Consider the following 21,020-nt stretch of genomic DNA (forward strand, 5'->3'; position numbering starts at 1 on the left):
GTGGCCAAGGCAGTGCTCAGAGGGGTCTCCAGCTCTCGCTGGTGTTTATGAATCTCTCACGGCAAACGGATGGCTATGGAAGCTGGGGAGCTGTCACACACCTGTCCACACCTCCTCCTCTCCAAGTGCGGCTTCCATCCGACTCTCGATTTATGTTCAGGAAGTGCTTCTTGCCTTCACGTGGCAGATTTACAGAGCATCCCTGCACAATAATTGGTCCTTATAGCACTGTTCACACACCTATGTTCAGATTTTTCTGGCAGCAGAATTCTTTCCTATGAAATGAAGTTTAAATGTGTTTAATAACACAAGGGGATTCACAAATCCAAGGCAGAGCAGGTTCCCGGCTGCAGGATGAGATAACAGCCCTCCCTCACCAGTGCATCCTCAAGACTCTGGGTGTTTTTGCTTTATTAGCTACTAAAACACTGACAGATATCCAGTTACCAAGGAGCATTGACAACGAGGTCTCAGACAGAAATCACCTGTCATTTGAGGAGCTCTAGTCCTTGGAGTGTGTCTGCTGATCCTGTGACCTGGCAGGAATTGTCAAGGACAAAGGTACAAAGCTCTAGTCACGTCCTCTGGAAAGTCTTGCCTATCACAATAATTGTCACTTGTGAGGTCACCTAGAGTCACCTGGGGTATTTTAGGATTACGGATGCTCTGGTGACATCCAGGCCCTCTGATGGAGGCAATTTGGCTTGGGTGCAGGCAACTACGACTTAGCTCCACAGCAGGTCTCTGTGCCTTGCCCTCTCTGCCCAACTACACACCCAGTTCCACAGCTTGACAGCAGCCCCCACGAAGGTCCCCAGCCAGCCGTCAGCAGCCACCTCTGCTTCAGTTGCTCAGAGCTTCTCAAGTGCTGTGAATGCTCAGGGCTGATTGTTTACATTTCATGTTCTGTTTCTTCTCAGGATGTTCTTGCTCTTATATTCTTTCTAGAACTTTCCCACACATCTCTCAAAACAAGCTCCCATCCCTCCATAGGTCATTTAGGTGGTTGACTTAGGGTGGGTCCCCACTACACCTCTGTCCCTCCCCTGTGTTCCCCATCTCCTTGGATGAAGGCCCTGGAGCTCCCCCGGCTCCCCCTGGTAAATTGTCCACCAACAATCAGACAGAAAGTAGCTCTCCAGGGAACAATGTCCTGCCCACAGGATGGCAGGGCGATGGTGGGAACCTCAGGAAGCTCTGGCCACACTGCACATTTTAATTATTCCAGCCTCCACAGGGAAAGGTGGTGTCTAGCAAAGGAATGAACATTCATTTCACGGCCAGAGACAGGTCAGAGAGGTCCTGGGAGCTGGTTCCTCCAGTAGAGCTTAGCACACAACGACCTTGGATGTCAACACGACAGGCAGACCTGAATTGAGTTCTGTCCCTAAAGTCTTTTCTGATGGAACCCCCACATGGGGAGTCGACAGCTGGATTCTCAAAAGAAAACTGAGGGGAGCAAACAAAGAAGGGTGGATTCATGGTGGATGGAGAGAACCATCCATTGGAAGGATGAGTCAGGCAATGAGGAGGGAGAGGGCTCAGGTCCCGAGCAGGTGCTTTGAAACCTGGAATCCAGCTGCACCTGTTTTCTGGGAGCAGCAGAAAGCTGTTGACATGCAGCACGCACAGGAGGGACAGCATCACAACCTCTAGTTTGGAAGGTCCCCTGGCAAGGGCACACAGGAGGCCTTGAGAGCGTCAGTGACTCCTCGATGAATATGCTGGTGACAGCCAAGGTGCCAATCCTCACCCCCAAGCCTGCTCCCTGGTCTCCAGTGTGTCCTGAACTCCAAGAGCACAGAGTTTCCTGGTCTTCCAGCTCACAGCTCTGCCCACAGTTAGCCCTCCTCATCTGTCTCCCCACCTGCCCGCAAGCCCTCACACCAACCACAGCACCCAGCCCTGGGCCTCCTCTCCCCTGCCCTGTGGAAAGGAGGCTTCTCTGCTCCCCCACCCGCCCAAGCAGCTGACCAGCAGCTTCTGGTATACCCCACTCTGAGCCCCCAGAATCTCTCATTCAGCTAAAGTTTGCATCTGAGATGGTTCCAGCTAGCAAGAAGAGGAACAGGTAAGTGCTCGCGTAACTGCAGCCATCTTCCTTCCACGTTATGGATACTGTTCTTAGCCCAGGATAAAACCTGCCAGCCTGGAGACATGCTGGCCTCTCCCTGTTCTCTCATTGAGAGAGAGGAGACAACTTACTGGCCCCTGAGATGGGGACATACTGGTTTCCCTGTTCTCTCCTTGAGAAGATGAAGGGACCTGCCGGTTTCCCTGTCCCCCTCTGAGAGATAGGAAAACTGCCATCTCTGTTCCCAAGAAACAAACTTGGCTTCTACAAGATCAGGGGATGCTCACTGTGTCAGTCAAGACTAAACCCACCCCTAAAGCGCGGCCGTGATTCTACCTGTAAAAGGTAACATTCAAGGGGGACCCGCGCTGCTGTCCCTGGTTACACACGGCTGCCCCTCTCTGTGCAGAGCAACCTCGTCAGGCTCTTGAAATAAGCCCACTTCTTATCCCGAGGGTGTGTGTGATCTGTCCTGCGCCACTTTTCTTTCAGTAAGAATCAGAGCCTTGCTTTCTGGATTGATCTATCACCAATACCCTGGGCTACCACAGGCAAATCAGTTCTCCCTAACGCTCAGTTTCTTTGCAAATGATCTAACAGTGGTAGAACTTCTTGTGTTCACAACGAGAGTCCATGAGTCCAAATAACACATTTGCTGAAGACTGAATCTTAGGACGATGCTCCAAGCCCCTCTCCATCTTGCCCCCAGTTTCTGATTTCTTCTCAAGCCCCAGGCTTCCTGGTCACACCACTAGTTACCTGCCACCTCGAGGTGAAAACTCGCAGCCTCTTCCCTACTCTCCAGAGCGGTTCTGCACATGCCACCGCCCAGTCCTCTCCTCTGATGCACTTCCACTTACTCTTCAAACAGGATCAGTGTTAGCTCCTCCACAGGTCATTTTCCTTACCCTCTGCCGGACCTTATCATCATCCTCTGAACTCTTATGTGATGGGGAGGGGGCTTCTCTGGGAGATGCCCCCGGATCTCCAACCAGAAATCCATGGCACTCACGAGAAAAATCAAACTAACATGGCAGAATGCGGAATCTTCCCAACTGGGTCACACGCCCTCCCTGGGACCCGAGACAGTTCTAGGAGTACACAAGCATACTAAAACAGATTTCAGTAAATCAACTACTGTGTGTAGCGAGTGACTCATTTCACTAGAGGTGCACACATCTGGCAAGATGCTAACGTGGAATATGAATGACTGATGCTTGGAAACTGGGATGATGTGGAAAGATTATGGGGTCTGCACAAAGGTCCCGAGCTAAGGGCAAGCTCTGCTATCAGCTTTCTCACCCGCGAAGACATTTGGCCACACGAATTTTGTTTTTCTTTTGTAAACTAGGAAAACAAATTACTTTCATCGTCAGCCTGCTTCTTCCTCTAAATACTGAACAATGAGAAGTGAAAAATCCTTGACCTGATACCTAACCTCTCACAGACACTAAAATATCTGATCAGTAATTGCTAAGTAAATGAATTCTGATGATTTTTTGGAGAAAAAAATCATGGTAGTAGCCTAGTGCTGGGCAGGTTAGTAAGAAACAACCGCTCACCAAACTGGGGGCTGTGTAGTCTCCCCCTCCCCTCCGTCTCTCCTCAGTGATTTTCCTCCCCTTCCAATGGATATGCTCTTGTTCAGAATCTGCCCTCTTAGAGGCACCCATCTTCCCAGGCCCATCTCAACCTTGGGTTTCCCTCACAGCCCCGTGGACAAGTCTCACCACCTGCTCGCCTGCTGTTCCAGAGCCTGGGTGGACCAGCCACAGCTTCCTCAACTGGCTTCACCCTCAGCACCTCCCTGTGCACTTGCACAATCACAGAGGGACAGAGCAGCAGGACTGGAGCTCATGCCCCCCAACTGGAGGAGGAGCCCACAGCCAGGGCAGGACGCCAGGGGGGCCTTCGTGTGCTGGACACAGGGAGTCAGTGCACACTAAATGAATGCAGTGTTGAGCAGCAAAAAAATACACTCTGCAGCTGCTCTGGACTGTGATGTAAGGTCCACCAGTATGTCTGCCCCACGGCCCAGGCTCTCCCTTCAGACACCTGCAGCCATTCAGCAGCACGCAGAGGACTTGCCACTTCAGGAAGTCACCGTTACCGAGAGGCAGGACTGGGAAAAGAAGAATGCTGACTACCAAACAACAAACGCGTACTGAACAGTCGTGTTCAGGGAAGAAGGGTCTTTCCTGCGACCTCTGTCTCCCTTGCGGTGAGATTAGGCCTGCATCTGAGGCCAGAGAGAGTAGCAATGGCAGATGCCCCCACAGGAAGGGTCTTTCTTAAGCACTTAGGCCATGTCCTCAGGCTCCTGCTCCTTCCACTTCAGAAACAGTCCTGCCTGTCACATGTGTGGGGGTGGGGAATGGGAGTGTCCTTCTGTCACGTGACCTCTCTTTGCTTCAAGCCCTGCCATTTCCTGCAGCATCAATAGAAGGTGAAAGAGAGGGCAAGGGGACTCCTCCTCTTAGGTGCTTTGCTCTGGAAAAGGCTCCTATTGCCCCAGGTGGAATGCACTGGGAGGCTCACCCCTCACTGTGGTTACACACGGCTGCAACGGTGCTGGGAAATGGAGAACCTGCCCAGCAGCCACTCTCAGGTTGAGCCCACCTGAGCAGGAGTGGGAGCTCCTGTGGCCATCCTAGCCACAGTCTGCTCTCTGGCCATCAGAGGTGGGTGAGTGCCCTTCTCTCACCCCTTTCCAACAGAGGCAAGCTAGAGAGAGCCCCACCCTGTCCGTGCATCAGCTGGAAGGCAGCTTCTCTGGGCCATCGTAAGCTGAGGCAGTGGGCCCCGTGGTCCAGCCACATGCACACACATGCCTGTGTGTGTGACCACATGCACATCTGTCACTCATTCCCCAGACACAGTGTGCAGTGGCAGATACAGTTAAATAAATAATGCTCTCACTAAATGTTCCATACTCTTGTGAACAACAAAGGGTGTCAGCTTTCAGACATGTTGCCTGGTTGCTATTACAATGATTTTTTACATCTAAATTGTCTTTCACGATTTATGAGGAATCTTCTTTTTTATTTTGTTATTTCCTCATTGCTGCATGTGTTATAAGGAAATTCCGTCAATTGACACCTCTGGACATTTGTGATAAATTCACAGGAGCCATCCCAATACCCCGATCACAATACTGAGATCACACACCACCTAAGTGGCAGTACACCTTTGGCAGTGGGATATAAAGAAGAAAAGGAGGAGATGAAAGAATAAAAGAGGGAGAAAATATACAATTATGAAACCTTGGAATCCATGGAGACCAGGAGAGTGTGGCGCTGAGTGCTCCCGTGAGTTGGCATTACCATCGAAACCGCACATTATCTGCTAGGACTGTAAAGACTGACGCCCTGACAAAATTTCACATATTTTTTTTTCTTCTTTACAAATAGGGAAAGGTTTTTTAAGGTCTCCTTAAGTGGCAGAAATAGCAGGAGGGACGCAAGAGAAAATCAGCCCTAAATGGACTGCCGGCTAATGAAGGGAAGCCAGCTCCCCACCAGGCCGTTTCCAAGGCAACCCCGGCTGGACAGGCACCATCTCTGCTCGGCTCCCTGTTAAGGCGCACAAGAGGAGAGCCAGGACGAGCCGACTGCAGCACAGTCCACAGATGAAGAGGTGACTGGGGTAACAGGGGAAGGGCCTCCTGGGTGACCCCCAAGGCCACGGTCCACACTGCCTTCCAGATAAGCATGGCAGCCTCGGGGCGAACGTACTTGGGCCTTTAGGAAGGGGGGGCATTTCCTGTCAGCACTCAGGAACCCAAAGGGCAGAAGTCTGACGTCTATCATTTTCCACACACTTCCAGAACCTCAAAGCCAAGGGAGGGGAGGGTCTGCTAGTCACTCTGGGAGCTGGTGGCTAAAGGCTCCAGGAATGTGGCCATCAAGGTGGGGTCCAGTTGCACTTGAGAGGCTGGGATTTAGAGAAAAAATACTGAGAACTGCACGAAGAATCCAGACGAAAGAGCTTGGAGTTGAAGGGGCAAGATCTGTGGAGGCCCAGGAGAATTGAGGTAAATGACTCTAGCAAGCTAGGTGGAAGAATCTTCTGGAAGGCAGTGGCCCTAAAGATAGGGTGACCGATCTTGAGGATAAGAAATGCCAAGGACGTGGATGGAAAGTGCCCCCAGGAAGGAGATGCAGGAAAGAGAAAACCCCACAGACGTATCATGAGCCAAGGAGACTAGCTCTTTGGCACCCATCGAGAAATGAAACATTTCTTTTTTTTTATTTTTTTTAAGTTTAAAACTGGTCATCAGATTTCTAATTGCATGTGGTGTGTCTGATTTTGCAAAACAAACGGACTTGGTATCAATCATCACAAAGCTGGATTTGGGGAAGACATCTTAGAGTCCCTGACTCATGATTCCAACCCCCATCTTCCAAATGACTTCTGCAGAAATGTCTTAAGGAAGCCAGGAGACTCCGAATAGTTCCTGGAGAGACTCCGACAGAGTCCCATAACTGTAGGAAGGCCACCCGATTGGGACCGAGTTTACACAATCTCACCCCACATACTGCTCTATCTTTCTCATTGAACAGCTCTTGCTTGGTACAGAGATCTCTTTCTCCCCTGGAGTTGCAGCCTGTCAAAATTCAAACATAGATTTGCTCTTTAAAAGCAGTAAAACATCCTAATTCTATAGGAGGATGATCATAAGCTTGACATTCAAATTTTTTTTTTTTTTTTTAGAATTCAGATGTAAAGAAAGCACAGGTGGAATTTATACTCCCCTGTTCACTCCGTTGCATTTCCTGTAATCCCATAAGATGGTCTGATTACAAATACATAATGACTGAGCTGGACTATTTGTCTGACCGGGTGGAAGAATGGGGGCTTAGTGGGCTGCCCTGAGTGTGCACAGGCATCACCAGGCAAGATGCATTATAATCTTATTAAGATTTCCAGTTCTAGTGAGAGCTAACCCCAGAACCTGTGAAAAAAAGTCACCAGTTCTTGAAGAAGCTTCCATCAAAAATGCAGAAAACAGGATCCTCAGATCCAGTTGAGACCAGATATTTTCAAATTTTTCTCTTTCAAAGTGGTGTTGCCCTCTGTCAGCCTACCATGACTGCGTGCTTTCTTTCCTAAGCTGACAGACATGCAGGTTTCCTGCTCTGCCTCCATTGGCCATTCATCAAAACTTGCTATGCACTCACAGTTAAGTTTGCTAGGTGCTGGATTAAGTTACATGTATTGTGTTATTTTAATCTTTAAAACAATGCTCCAAGTTTTTCCCCTCTCTCCTATGGTTTCAGAAAAAGCAAATCACTGTGCACCAAATAAATAAATAAAACAACTAAATGTCATCAGTTTATTTGGGGTCCAGCTGACAAATAATCAGACCTTGGGGATTTTTACCCCTCTTCTTTACAGTTGTGTTTGGTCATGCTTTGCGTCAGTCTGGCTGGGCTGTGGCCCTTGACAATGCTTTCTTGATATTTGGCATCCAATAGAACACGTTTCAATAAAGACTTGTAAATTCGTAATAAAAAAGAGGAAGAGAAACAGGAGAGTTTTACCTTTTCTCAAAACACCTGCTATAGTGTATGCTCCTTGAAACACGACCGCGTGTTCAGTGCTCAGGCTCAGTGATGGACGGACTGCCTCCCTTAGCCACGTACGGCACCAACTGAGTAAAACCAGGGAGCGCGCTGCCCCCACGCCACGGGAGAGAGATCCACCTTGCACACGGCTGCTCCATCTCTCCTGCTGCTCGGTGGTTCCTTCTGTAAAGTGGCCTGCTTGGGTGCTGGGCTGTGGGCTGTTTCCACTTCCCCTGACAACATGCATCTTTTCCAAGCTCATCTGAGCTGGCCAGGTTGATACAGGAGCCACAGGTAGTTGACAAGCCAGAGGCAGAGATTTGGAGGGATTGCATGTCCACACCATGACCAGGCTGGTGACCTTCAATGACCATGGTGGAACCTGATGCCCACTGACTGCCCCAACTGTGCCTCCTCCACAGACTCTAAATTAGTCAACAGCTGCGAAAACCCAGAGGTCAGGGAGTCCAATGTCCTCCTCACTCCTAGGCAGCTCTCTGTGCACAGTGAACCTACATTTTGAGTTTTCCTAGGCTGTGCTAATTTTATATTCTTTTCAATAAATGTAACATTTAATGTGATTTAATTTTTTGCTTCATTTGTGCCCTTATTTCTAAGTGCTATATATATTTTTTTCCTTTAGGAAAATGCTTATTACATTTCCAATGACAGACTACTTGGTACAATAAATTTGGATATTAAATGAAAACAGGAAGAAGAAATTTGTGAAGCACTGCAAGTTCCACACTCTAGAAACAATAACTAGTAACATTTTTGGGTACTACCTTTCAGAATTCTATGCATAGATTTATTGATATTTAATATGAACATCATCATACTATAATTTTGCTGCCTGTTCTTTTATTTTTTTATTTTAATAAAAACTCTTCCAGGATATTATTACAAGCTCATTATAAACATTACTTTAATGGCTGCAAAATTATGTCCCATAATTTACTTAGCTATTATCCTATTGTTGGACATTTAGAGTGTTTCAGATTTTTTACTGTTACACATAATGTTGCAATAAACATTTATTCATAAAGCATATTCACTAGTTTGGATTCTTAGGATGGATTCCCAGCAGTAAAATTGCTAGATCAAACTGTTTATAATTTTCAATAGATCTTGGTATACACTGCCAAAGTGTTTTCCACAAAGATTGCATCATGCAATTCATATGTGTATATTTGTAGAATTTCTACCCTAAAATGAGCAATTTCAAATGTGTATTTTGTGTCAAATATGCATCCTGATTATTGTTTGGAAAATATTGTAACTATAATCATTTCATGGATGAAGCCTACATTATGGCTCTTCTAAAGGAAAAAATAAGTCAATTAAGGTAGAAATGCTTTAATTAGGAAAATGTACAGGCAGGTTTTATTGGTTTTGCTGAGGGGATAGCTGGGCACCTGACCTAATTATTTCTAGTAGATCCCATCTATCGGAGCAAACACTCTACTTTGTGGAAATTATCCATGTGTGTTTGCTTCATAGATTCAAACGTTGCAGCCTAGTGGTGCTTAGATACCATGTCAGGTGCTCCCAGAAGTGATCCCTGGCTGGCCCTCTAGTCCACCCTCAGGGCTGGGGATGGCTAACACACAGCAGAACCAGGAGCTCCAGAAAGGAGCTGATATCTCTGATATCTGTGGAATGAAGTAAAAGAAATTCAAAATGCAAGAGTGACGGCAACTATCAAGAGGGGCCTTGTCAACAGAGACGGACTCTTATTCTCCACTAAAATCACATTTGAATGACAATTTTGTAGGGATGACAGCAAATAGCATCTTCAGATAAACTTTACCTTTCCCAGTTCTCTTCCAGGGACATAAGCTTGTCCCTACCACGGTGGGACTTGGAAGCAGCATTCCATCTAATGGCCAGGTCCCAGTCACAAGGTGGCTTCAGGGCCAGCCCCCTTCCAGGGACAGGAGGGATTCCCTGCTGGAGCTCCTTGGTAGTACCAGCCAGGGACTTGACAAGTGGGTTGGATTTTGTGTCCCAAAGGGACACCTTAGAGTCCTAGCCTCCTCGCTTGTGAATGTGACCTTGTTTGGAGACAGGATCTTAGGAGACGTAGTCAAGTTGAGGTCACTATTGTGGGCCCTTGCACAATCGGACTGGTGTCCTTCAAAGAAGCCCTGTGGGGAGAAGACAGCCATGTGCTGACTGGACAGACCCTGGGGCGATGCACCAGGAAGTCCAGGAACATCAAGCTGCCAGCGTCTGCAGGAAGCCAGGCTAAGGATGGACAGACCTCCTCACAGCTCTGGCAGGGAGTGACCCAAAGACGCCCCGTCAGACGCTGACCCCGGAACTGTTAGCAACTCTCCACCAATGTGACAGAACACCACAGAGACACAGCTTCAAGGAGGAGAGGTATTTGGGGGATGGTTTCAGAGGTTTCAGTCCATGGCCATCTGCTCCATTGCTTTAGGCCTGGAGAGAAGCAGAACATCATGATGGCGGGGGCAGGGGGGGCGTGTTAGAGGCCCCTCACCTCATCGTTCCTGGGAAGCAGAGAGGGCAGTGAAGGGGTTGGGGACAAGTAGACCCTTGCAGGGCACATCTCCAGAGATCTTCCCCTAACTAGGACCCACCTCCGTGAAGCCCTCATGATCCGATCACCTCCCAGAAGCCCCCTTCTGCACACTGCTGGGTGGGACCCCGCCTTCAGCACATGAGACCTGGAGGACATTCCAGGTTCAAACCCCAGCATGGGTAGGCCTCCAGAGTGTGGCCCTCGGTACAGCAGCCCTGGGGCACTCACACCCTCACCCGTCCACTTCCTCTTGCTGGGCACACAGAAAGGCCATGGTTTCTCAAAACCTCTTGCAGTTAAGCAGGGGTTTCTCCTGAGTTCTGCTGGTGAGACATGGGCCCCGGGTACACACACCGCACCCACGCTGCGCGCTGCAGCCAGCGGCTCACCTACAAGACAGCGATTCCACAAGCAGGAGGGGGCCTGGGTCCTCAAGATGTGTGCTTGAAAGCCAGCCAAGAAAAGCCAAGGGCTGGTGCTGACAGCAGCCCGCACTCACCCTCTGTGCAGTGAAGGATTGCCATTTCGGGACATTTCCTCCTCTCACCTGCCCCGCCCCATGCTGTTTTGCAGCTGGAACTTGATTTGCTGAAAGGCAATGCTACTGTATTAAGAAGAGCAGCCCCCGTGCTGTAGGACAGCCCCCCAGCAGCAGAGCAAATGGATATTGATCTAAAGAGACTGGAAAGACAGTTCTGGCGCTCTGTAGTGGCAATCACTTGGCACACGATCACTGTGAGACTAAGAAGGGACCTAGTGCAGGCTCAGCCTGCAGCTCCACAGGACACGGTTGGAGGCACAAAAGCCTCCGTGTGTGATGGTGAGAACTGGCTCTGTGTCCAAGGGATTATGAGAAGGGGGAGCTCAGGAAAGAACGAGCTCAGGTGGACAGGTATGTGATGGAACAGATGCAGTAACCTACAGGATGCACCCCAGGTGCTGAGAACAGGGATTTCACCGTGAAACACCTTCAACTTTGCTGCAGGTTGGAAATTTTTCATAATAAAAATTTAATTTGAAAGAGAATAAATTAGTAAATTTGCAAAAGGAAATCAAGAACACTCAAGAGACTTCAGAAACTCAAAAACTGCAGGTTGGAAACTGCTTCCTTGCTCTCAAATATAAGAAATGGGATTGAAAAAGGATTGGAGCAATAAAAGCCCAGAAAAAAAATATCTGAGTTGAATGTTGACTCAGAAAAAAGATCAGATCAAAAATCTTAGTCTTCTGTTGCATTTAGACTTGGGGTAGCTTTATTAAGTCAAAAAGAAAGACCAGAGGGCAGAGAAACAAAGATTTGGAATCTGTATCTCAGAGAAAACATAAGTATAGTTACAGACAAGTGAACTGTCTACCAAGTCAATGAGAAAGACTCACTTTTGAGATCATTTATTGACAATGAAATCATAGGTCTGTTTTTAAAGTCTTTTACTATGTAAGATCTAAACTTATGTTTGATGTAATTTTTTTATTTATATGACAGCAGAATGCATTACAATTCTTATTACATATATAGAGCACACTTTTTCTATCTCTGGTTGTATACATGGCATATTCACACCAATTCATGTCTTCATAGATGTACTTTGGAAAATCATGAGCCTTCAGTCTCTCTCCAGTCGTGCAGAACTTGAAGACTGCAGGGACCCCAAGAAGGTATCCCCTTCTCAGATATGGTCCAGGAGAACCAGGAAGAGCTTCCCCGAAGGCAGGTCCGTGGAGAATAGTGGGGAGTGGAATTCCCCCGGTTTCCACAAGCAGGCCCTGCCGAGAACGGTGGCTTCTCCGAGTGGGTGGCCTCCGGGTGTTTCCTCAGCAGGATCTCAGAGTTGTGGGGAGGCAGAGGGGACTCATGTCTCTCGCTCCTCCCCCTCAGATGACTGGGTGTGTGGCGGTAGCCCTGTTGCTCCTCCGTCATCCTAAACAGAGTATGTCAGCATGGGGACAGAGAGTTTGTGTTTCCAGTGTATCTTCTGCCAAGAGAAGAAGCGTCCATCTGGACCTGATGGAAAGCACTAGGTGTGCTCAGCGGCGGGATGGAAGAGGGGTCCCCTCTCAGGACCACGAGAGCCAGGGAAGGGCCACAACTGACGGGACAGATGTTCCCCACCCCAGGGCTCCCTGGGCTCAGAGGAGCAGGCATCTCCCAGCCTCCTTTGCATTTAGGTGGGAACCATGTGACCAGGTTCTGGACAATGAAACAGACAAAAATAACACACAGTTCCCCTTATCTGGGATTTTTCATCCCTCAGTTTCTGTCACTGACTATCAACTGTGACCCAAAAATATTAAATGGAAAATTCCAAAAATATGCAGTCATAAGTTTTAAATGATTTTTTACGGACTATTGTTACAATTGTTCTATTTTATTATTAGTGATTATTCTTGTCTCTTATTGTGCCTAATTTACAAATTAAATTTTGTCAAAGGCAAGTATTTGTAGGGAAATCGAGTAAACACGGAGTTTGGTACTGTCCTCTGCTGTTGGCATCCACGGGGGTCTGGGACTGCGTGTGGATGTGGGGCGATGGCAACCATTTCTAGGCGGTCCAGCCTGTGCTCTGCAGGACCTTCTGTGCTCTCTCCCCGCCCTCTCTTGGAAGGCAAACACTGAAGGCTGGAAGGCTCCTGGGTCCCTGAGTCACTGCGTGGAAGAGCTTTCCAGAACCTCTGCCAGCCCACATCAGGCTGTTCTGTGGGCAAGTCTGAAAGCTTTGCTGCATTAAGGCACAGAGTCACTCATGACCACAGCACTATCGAGCCTCCTTGGAACCTGCTTGAGCTGGCTCCTTAGCTCTTCAGATGACTTGTGTGCTCAGCATCAATCTCAGGCAGGGTTTTAGCCAGGTCCCTCAGTCCAGGAAAGTGGGTTCTGGCCTGACTCATCTGGTAAGCAGATGCGCAGGTCTGCTCCAGCCTGGGGTGACAGCAGCCACACAGACATGACCTCACAAGAGCCACAGGAGATGGAGGAGATGGACACCATTATGCCACTCTGTACACCACCTGTTTAGGACTCGGGCGATTGTCTCATTCTTACGACTTTGTGTAAGAGTCACAGATCCAGTAGGAGAAACTGGATTGCGTTTCAGACACACCTCACTGTAAAGCCAAGGATGTTTTCTCTCTGTCATTCCACAGGAGGACTCCATCTCTGCAGATAATCCTTTAGTGACAATTCCCTCCTGGCTCTATGTAAGTCCCAGTTTCCTCACCCTCCATGTTTGTGGTAATGACTTAGAATGACTCACTGCCTGTCACTTCAGTCACATGATAGAAGAAAGCACATACACTCCTGAAAGACCTTACAATAAATGCTACTTGTTTTATGCATTTTAACTCTTTTTAACATTGCTGTTTGGCTGAGAGCCAATTTCTTAAAGAGTGAAATGTTGAATATTTTAAGAGATGAGTTAGAATTCCCAGAGGGGAACTTCCAAAGGTTTGAAAAGATAGGAAGTGAGTAAAAAGTGACCTGAAAGCAGTTGGCTGTTGGCCGTATTTGTTTGATGAAGTTCAGAACATTCTCCAACAAAGCCTGACCCTAACAGAAAACTACCAGGAAATGAAGGAGGAAGTCGGGGAAAGAGATTCAGTAAGGAGAGGGGAAGTGATGTACTTGAGATCATAACAGGTGTCTTTATAACAGACTAAATGTCCATGTGCTTGCCCAGCATGGCTTCCCACCCTGATTTTGTCACCTGCAGTCTGAGTTCTTCCACACAGGATGGGAGTCCACGTTTTCTCTTTGAAAGTTACTTATGGAAGAGACATGAGACTCGCCTCCATTCCCAACCTGGATGATCTGTGTGCCCCTGTGACGAACAGATGCTCACTTCTCGCAGCTCACAGCCCGGAAGCCCAAAGTCCAGGTCCCAGCTATCCTGGTTCCTGGCTTGCAGACAGATGTTTTTTCTCGCGTCACCCCGTGGGGGTGACAGAGTGAGCTCTGGTCCCTCTTCCTCTCCTCCTGTAAGGGCACTTACCTCACCACAGGGCCCCACCCTCATTACCTCCCAGATGTTCTACTTCCAAATACACCATCTTAGGCTAGAATCTCAAAGCATGAACTTGAGAGCAACACAAACCGTCAGTGCATGCTCTAACTGGACCATAGCACCTTTCCAAATCAATCATCCCAGAGGCATATTTTCTAGTCATCTGAAGACAAATGGAGGCATATGGCAATATCCCCATGAAAAGCTCTACAAACTTTCTTGTTCCACATAGGACACCACCAAATCCCGCTCTGGTTTAAGTAATCTTAATCTGTACCCATGTTATGGTTTGGAGATGAGGTGGCCCCCAAAGGCTCATGTGTGAGACGGTGCAGGAATGTTGGACTGAAATGGTTAGATTATAAACTATAAACTAATTGGTGGATTGATCCACTGGTAGGAATTCACTGGGAGTTAACTGAGGCAGGTGGGGTGGGACTGGAAGAAGTCTATCCCTGGGGCGGGCCACAGGGCTCATCATCCCATGGTCCTTCCCCTCCCTCTTGCTGCTTCCTGGTGGCCAAGTCCTGGACAGCTCTCCTCCCCCCATGCCGTCTGCCTTACCTCAGGCCCAGAGGTGTGGAATCAGCTGACTATAAACCGAATGCCCCGACCCCGTGAGCCAAAATCGGCTTTTCCTCCTCTGTGTTGTTCCTGTCAGATCTTTTGGTCACAGCGATGGACGAAAAGCTGACTAAAACAACATCTATCCCTTTGAAGTTCAGTGGGAGAAGAAAGCCGGGGGTGGGATATCTTTGCCTGGCCCTCCCGGAAGAGAGGACACTTTGCAACATGAACTTTTATTATTGCCCTTTTAAAAGCATAACCAAAAGTCTATTTGGGGTCTTTCAAATTGAAAGCCCTTTAACAAACTCTTCCTGTATCATTTGAGGTGATAAATCCCATGGCTAAAAATTCCATAAATCAGCTTTTCATTTTACGTGAAAGTCACCATACCTTGAGGAATCAGGGATTGTTGCTCATTGATATCATGAAGCACCAACACACAAAGCAGAGATGTGATTGTCTCATCACAGAGTCAGTCTCACCCTCAGGGACTCTTACTAACCAAATGCCGCTCAGAGATGTCACCCTGAGACACCCCCCATATGGGGGAGACTCATCTTGGTGTACCCCTCCTCCTGTGCCACATCCTTTCCTTCAAACTACTCCCACCTCCGGATAATTCTCAGGATATTAAAATGCACACTGTCTAAGAAAGGTGCGGTGAAGCCCCTCTGACCAGGGAGAGGTGGCCTCTGTCCAGCCTATGGTCCCAGTCATCTTCTCTCCAATACAAGACCCCCTGAGTGGCCTGTTATGGGAATTACCTCCAACTGCCCAGGAGATGACCTGCATCCCTGTAGGAGAGGTTATTTGAAGGAAAAATAATGTTTTAGTCAGCCGATCAAAAGACAGGAAAAAACAAAGAGGAATCAAAGTTGATTTTGGCTCCTGATTTCAGAGGTCTCAGTCTATAGACAGCCGACTCCATTGCTCTGGGCCCAAAGTGAGACAAAACATCATGGCCGAAGAGCCTGGTGCAGAAAAGCAGCTCAGAACACAGCAGGACCCCAGGGAAGATAGAGCTCCCCTCTCCAGGGACCCAGCAGAAACTACAAGGCCCACCCCAGTCATGCCCCTCCTCTAGCCACACCCTACCTGCCTCTTTACCACTCACTTAATCTACATCAGTGGCTTGATCCACTGACTGGGGTGACCTATTTTCACCTCTGAAAATTCTTTCACTGTCTCCCACCTGAAGTTTTGAGGGACACCTCACATCTAACCCATGATAAACAGAAACAGCACATGTTCAGAAATCTCAATAATTTAGACAAAAACCAGAGCAAGAAATAGCAACTTTCAGAGGCATCCAGGACTCACCATATTCTGGTCCTGACTTCTCTCCACCATGGTCTCAGTGCTAGAACGTCATTGCCAAAGTGCAAGGTCAAACTGAGGCCCCAGAACTACCCAGCAGAGCTCAACTGCTCCGGTGGAACAGCAGCATGGGCCAGACTCGCCCGTTTGGCCTCCCCATTCCTCAGTCCGTTTTCCCAGGACCTGCCAACCCTCTGCTGGGTGTCAGGGGGCCATTAAACATGACTTGTTGGGACACCAACTCTTGCAAACCAGGACAAGACAGTGGAAGTGTACATTGGAAGTGCATTTTAAATCAAAGGGCTAAAAATAAAAATATGTATTAAAACAACGGCTAAATTTATCCTGCCAGAAATTCAATGATTCTTAGTCTGTCCTAACCTGAACAGTACGGGTGCTGGAGTTCAGGCCGCATCTTCCAGTTAGAAACATGGCCATGTGTGGCTCCTTACCAGACACCCTCCCGGCCTTCAGCATGAGCCCCCCACTCCCCGGGCTCACTTTGTGTTTTAATTCTACCCTTGGGGCCTCATTCACCAATTCCAAGCACCTCCCTAAGTCAGGCCATGCTGAGTCCTGCAGATAGAAATCAGTCGTCTGCTGGCCTCAGGAGGCCCTAAATAATCCCATCCAGGGCACTGCCCAGATTGCGCTTGGGCCATGCATCAGGAGAAGACAGAGAAGGGCTTACCCTACAGCAGAGAATGGGAGCTTAAAACAATAAAAACTTCTGTGGCTGTGAGTGGAGGGGATTGTTGGGGAGTTTGCAGTAGCTATAACAAGGGTAATAAGTAAAACTCACTTCTATAATGCACAAGGGGGATGCTTTTACAAAGATTCACCTTCTTTACTCATAAAGCACTGCAAAGTCTGATTATCCCAAATAAGAAGACCAAGCCTTAAGAGAGCACAACTTACCCAAGATAACACAGTCGCAAACAGAACCAGAATTTGCACAAGATGGCTTACGCTTCAACAGTCCTCTCTTTGCTGAATTATTCTGTAACACAGAGCTTCCATCTCTAGCGAATTAATTTCTTTCTTTACTTAAGAAAGATGGACCATCTACACCATACCAGGCCCTGAAATCTTCCTCAAAATGATAAAGAAACAAGAGGAAAATATGTAGAAAATTTCTGGTATGGTTAGTTTGGATTTTATTTAACAAGAATACAGAAAAAAAAACCCAGAAATTCAGACAATACTGGAAAAAATATCTCTGTTGAGCAGTTTTATAATATTTAATAAAGTTAAAAGTGAACTTCTATGTCTCAGAAATCTTAATCCAGGCACATTTAAGTCACTCGTTTGGACCAGTAGACATGTAAAATGAATGTCAATTAATTATTGTCTTAAAGAAAGAAAACTTAAAGTCACCAAAAGTTTCATTAATAAATAGATTATAGATACATATTTTTGGGATATTTATATTATGTATGTGAATCTCAAAAAACTCAAGTGAAATAAATGGTTGCAGAATGTGTTCATTACAATAAGATTAATGTAAACTTGAAAATACATCATACTATTTATTGATTATAGGCACATATGTGTAGACACAATATTTTAAAGAATTGAATATCTACATGACTAATTAAAGAGAATTGATAATTCTGAAATGAGACTCAGAAGAGCAAATAAGCTGTTTCCTCTCTGATCTGCATGGCTGGGTGCTTTTGCTAAAAATAAGCAAATAAATGATGAAATCCAAGTATCAATAAGTGACCAGACAGGCTTTACACAAGTGGCCCTGGAGGTGGGACACAGGCTCTCATTCCCCCTCCACCCGGAAGCCTGATCACTGGGACATGAAGGTGGTAAAGGGATAGAAGACCCACGATCAATAAGGAACAAAGAAAATCAGAGACCAAGGCAGGGAAGCAGAAAGTTCTGCCCTCCAGAGGCTGCGAACAGAGACAAGAGGAGTTGGAGAGCAAGGATCGCCACCGCGGATCAGGCCCCGAAGGACGACGGAGGCCACAAGGCAGATCCCCAGACAACTCCCAAGGTCCCGGGAGGAGGCAGAGCCAGGGACATCAGAACCGCTTCCCTGGACCGTCCACCCCTGCCAGCATGGCCCTCTTAAACCCAGCAAAAGCAAAGGTTAAGCCAAACACATTCTGACAGGAGCCAACTGGAAGCTAAGGGTAGGATTACCAACCAGTGAGATGTCGGTCCCTGCCTCCGTCTTAGAACTGGGAAAACAGGCAGCCCACAGTTCATGCCCAGTCAGGGTAGGGTGGTCCTTATGCAGAAAGTGACCCATCTTAAAGAAAAAGCAGAGATTCTCACTAGTGGTCAATGAAACGCCCCTCCCCCAGCACAGATCACCCTCTGAAGGTAGTTGCCCTGCCCGGCCAAGTGTGGGAACAGCTCCATCACCATCACCCGACCCCTAAACATAAATTTCCAGCTAATAGTTCACCTAACATTTGTAGATGACAAATGAAAAGTAGCATACATTAGACGGGCACAGAATTTTCTTGACAATAACATGGAAAATTAGAAGGTAATTGGCGAATACCTTGAAAATATGGGGAAAATTTTCCAACATAGAATCCTATGCTAACCAAACTTTCATATGCTGTACAAAGTCCTGAAGATTTAAAGCTCATGCACACCTTCTTGATGAGCCATTAGAGATGGGCTTTTGCAAAATAAATAAATGAACCAATGACTGAGATAGCACAGAGCACAACAGGTGATCCCTGAGGGTAGGGAAGCCAAGGGCAGGTCATCAAGGTGAAACAGGAGACTCATGAGTCAGCTGAGGGTCCTCGGGCAGGGGGATCAGGTGGTGGAAGACCTTCCAGAAAGGAAGGATGGAATGGATCAGGAGAGTTGCATTCTGTGAAAGAGTTTGGAGCTGAATTAGTAACTTGGCATAGACAATTAGGCAAATGCCAAAAGGAAAATTAATTCAAGGAGGAAAATATCATTTAAAATATGATCAATACACTGCATAACTGAGCTTAGCACAATGTCAGCACACTAATGTCAGCACTGAATATCGATTTAAGCAAAAATTGATATGTGAAGTGCACCAGGAGTTAAGAGGAAGGAACTGGATACATGGGAACGTGGAGGAAGAGGTTCCAGAGCTTTCCACCCATATCCCATTCTAGCAGGTAACACTTAGAATAGGAAAATCAAAAACTAGCCATGTACCCGGGCTATCATAGAAATATTGAATGTAAATACTTAAATAGAGAGAGAGAGAGAGAGAGAGAGAGAGAAAGCTTTAAATGTGGAAGTGTTTGGAAAACTGAAATTAGATTTGGAGTCAGACTGACAAAGGTGTTTGATTTATTTTAAGTGTATGTGCTCAACTTTCAAACAATAGTATTTCCCACTAGCATAAAAAATGAATGAATAAAATTAGAAGTTTAGACTAAGAAAGAGATTGGAAGAAAAATATGCTGAAATATTTGTGGGCCTTAAGGCTGATCCTAAATGTGTAAGAGGACTGGGCAGGGAACCAGCCAAAGATCCACACCCCCGCTTTGCCTTCTTAGGTGCCATCATTTCAGTGTGGTCCTACTGCTCCAAAGTCTACCCTCAGAGGCTAAGGGTCTCATCACCCTCAAAACCACAGCCCGACTCTTCAACATGAAGTCACACCGGAGGTTCCCAAAGGCTGGGGAAGGCCTGCTCAAAGGGACTTTCTTCAGTATTTTGTTCAAAACAGTAAAATGTGCGGTAGTCGGACAGCAGAGATCACTGACTATCAGCCCACCAACAGCCCTCATAGAAGACCATCATAGACGAGTTGCTCAGAAGGGGATGCCTCCTCCTGGAAGCGGGAAACCAGTCCCAACAGGCTGAGGTCATTTGCTAAGGTCACAGTATCAGGTAGGGGCACGGCCAGGAGGGAAAGTCCAGGTTCACAGAGTCCTGGTGTGGCTGCTACAGAGAATTCTGATCTTCTCTTCGTCCTAAAACTCTTAATAGGTTAAAATGCTAAGAAAGGAAACTGAGTTATTTATAAATCAATGGAAAATGAGGAAAATGGTGGTCTGTGAGCTCCAGGAATGTCTGGATCCCGGCAGGATTACTTAAAGGCACTCTAATTAAACAACCACCAACCCCTTGGGAACGCTGGTGACTGTGTCCGGGAAGCCTCATGGCCGTACCCAGCTCTGGGGCCAAGTGATCACCCCTCATGCAGAGTGTCTGTGTGAGAGGAAGGAGGCCCACGGTGACCTGCTGGGAAGCATTCTGTGCGGCATGAATGGTATATGAAAGCCTCTTTGTAAGTCGGGGATACCCTCCTTATACTGAACACATCATGATTTTTTCTTAGATTTAGGATTAAAGTGTTTAATCTCATTCCTAAATGTCATTCAAACTGATTTAAGAACAAGCCTTCTAGAAGGACATTTCACCAGCTTTTCTCCAGAGGACCACGTATCAGGGGTCTCTCTGACCAATGCCACCACTTACCTCTAAACACAACTGTTACCCACAGACCCTGTTTGCCAAGGAAAAGATTTTATGTTTTTAAAATGGATCAAATACCTCAGAATTAGGCCGGAAGCTATGCTACTTCTCGGAGAAAACACTGGGTCAACACTCCAAAATACAGACACAGGCAATGACTTTCTATTCAGTAGAACCCCTAAAGCTCAGGAAATAGTGCCAAGAATTAATAAATGGGATGACATCAAATTAAAAAGCATTTGCACAAAGAAACTATTAAGAATGTAAAGCAAGAACCTACAGAATAGAAGAGAAAGAATCTTTGTTAGCTACTTTTCTGACAGAGGATTAACATCCAGAGTACATAAAGAACTCAAAAATGTAACACCCCCCCAAAAAAAAACCCCACCAAAACAATAACCCACTTAATACATGAACAAATGAACTAACAGACACTTCTCAAAAGAAAAAATACAATTGACCAACAAATACTTGAAAAAGTGTTCAACATCATTAGCAATTAGGGAAAG

The sequence above is a fragment of the Marmota marmota genome, unplaced genomic scaffold, assembly GCF_001458135.2.
Source record: "Marmota marmota marmota unplaced genomic scaffold, marMar, whole genome shotgun sequence".
NCBI classification, from domain to species: domain Eukaryota; kingdom Metazoa; phylum Chordata; class Mammalia; order Rodentia; family Sciuridae; genus Marmota; species Marmota marmota.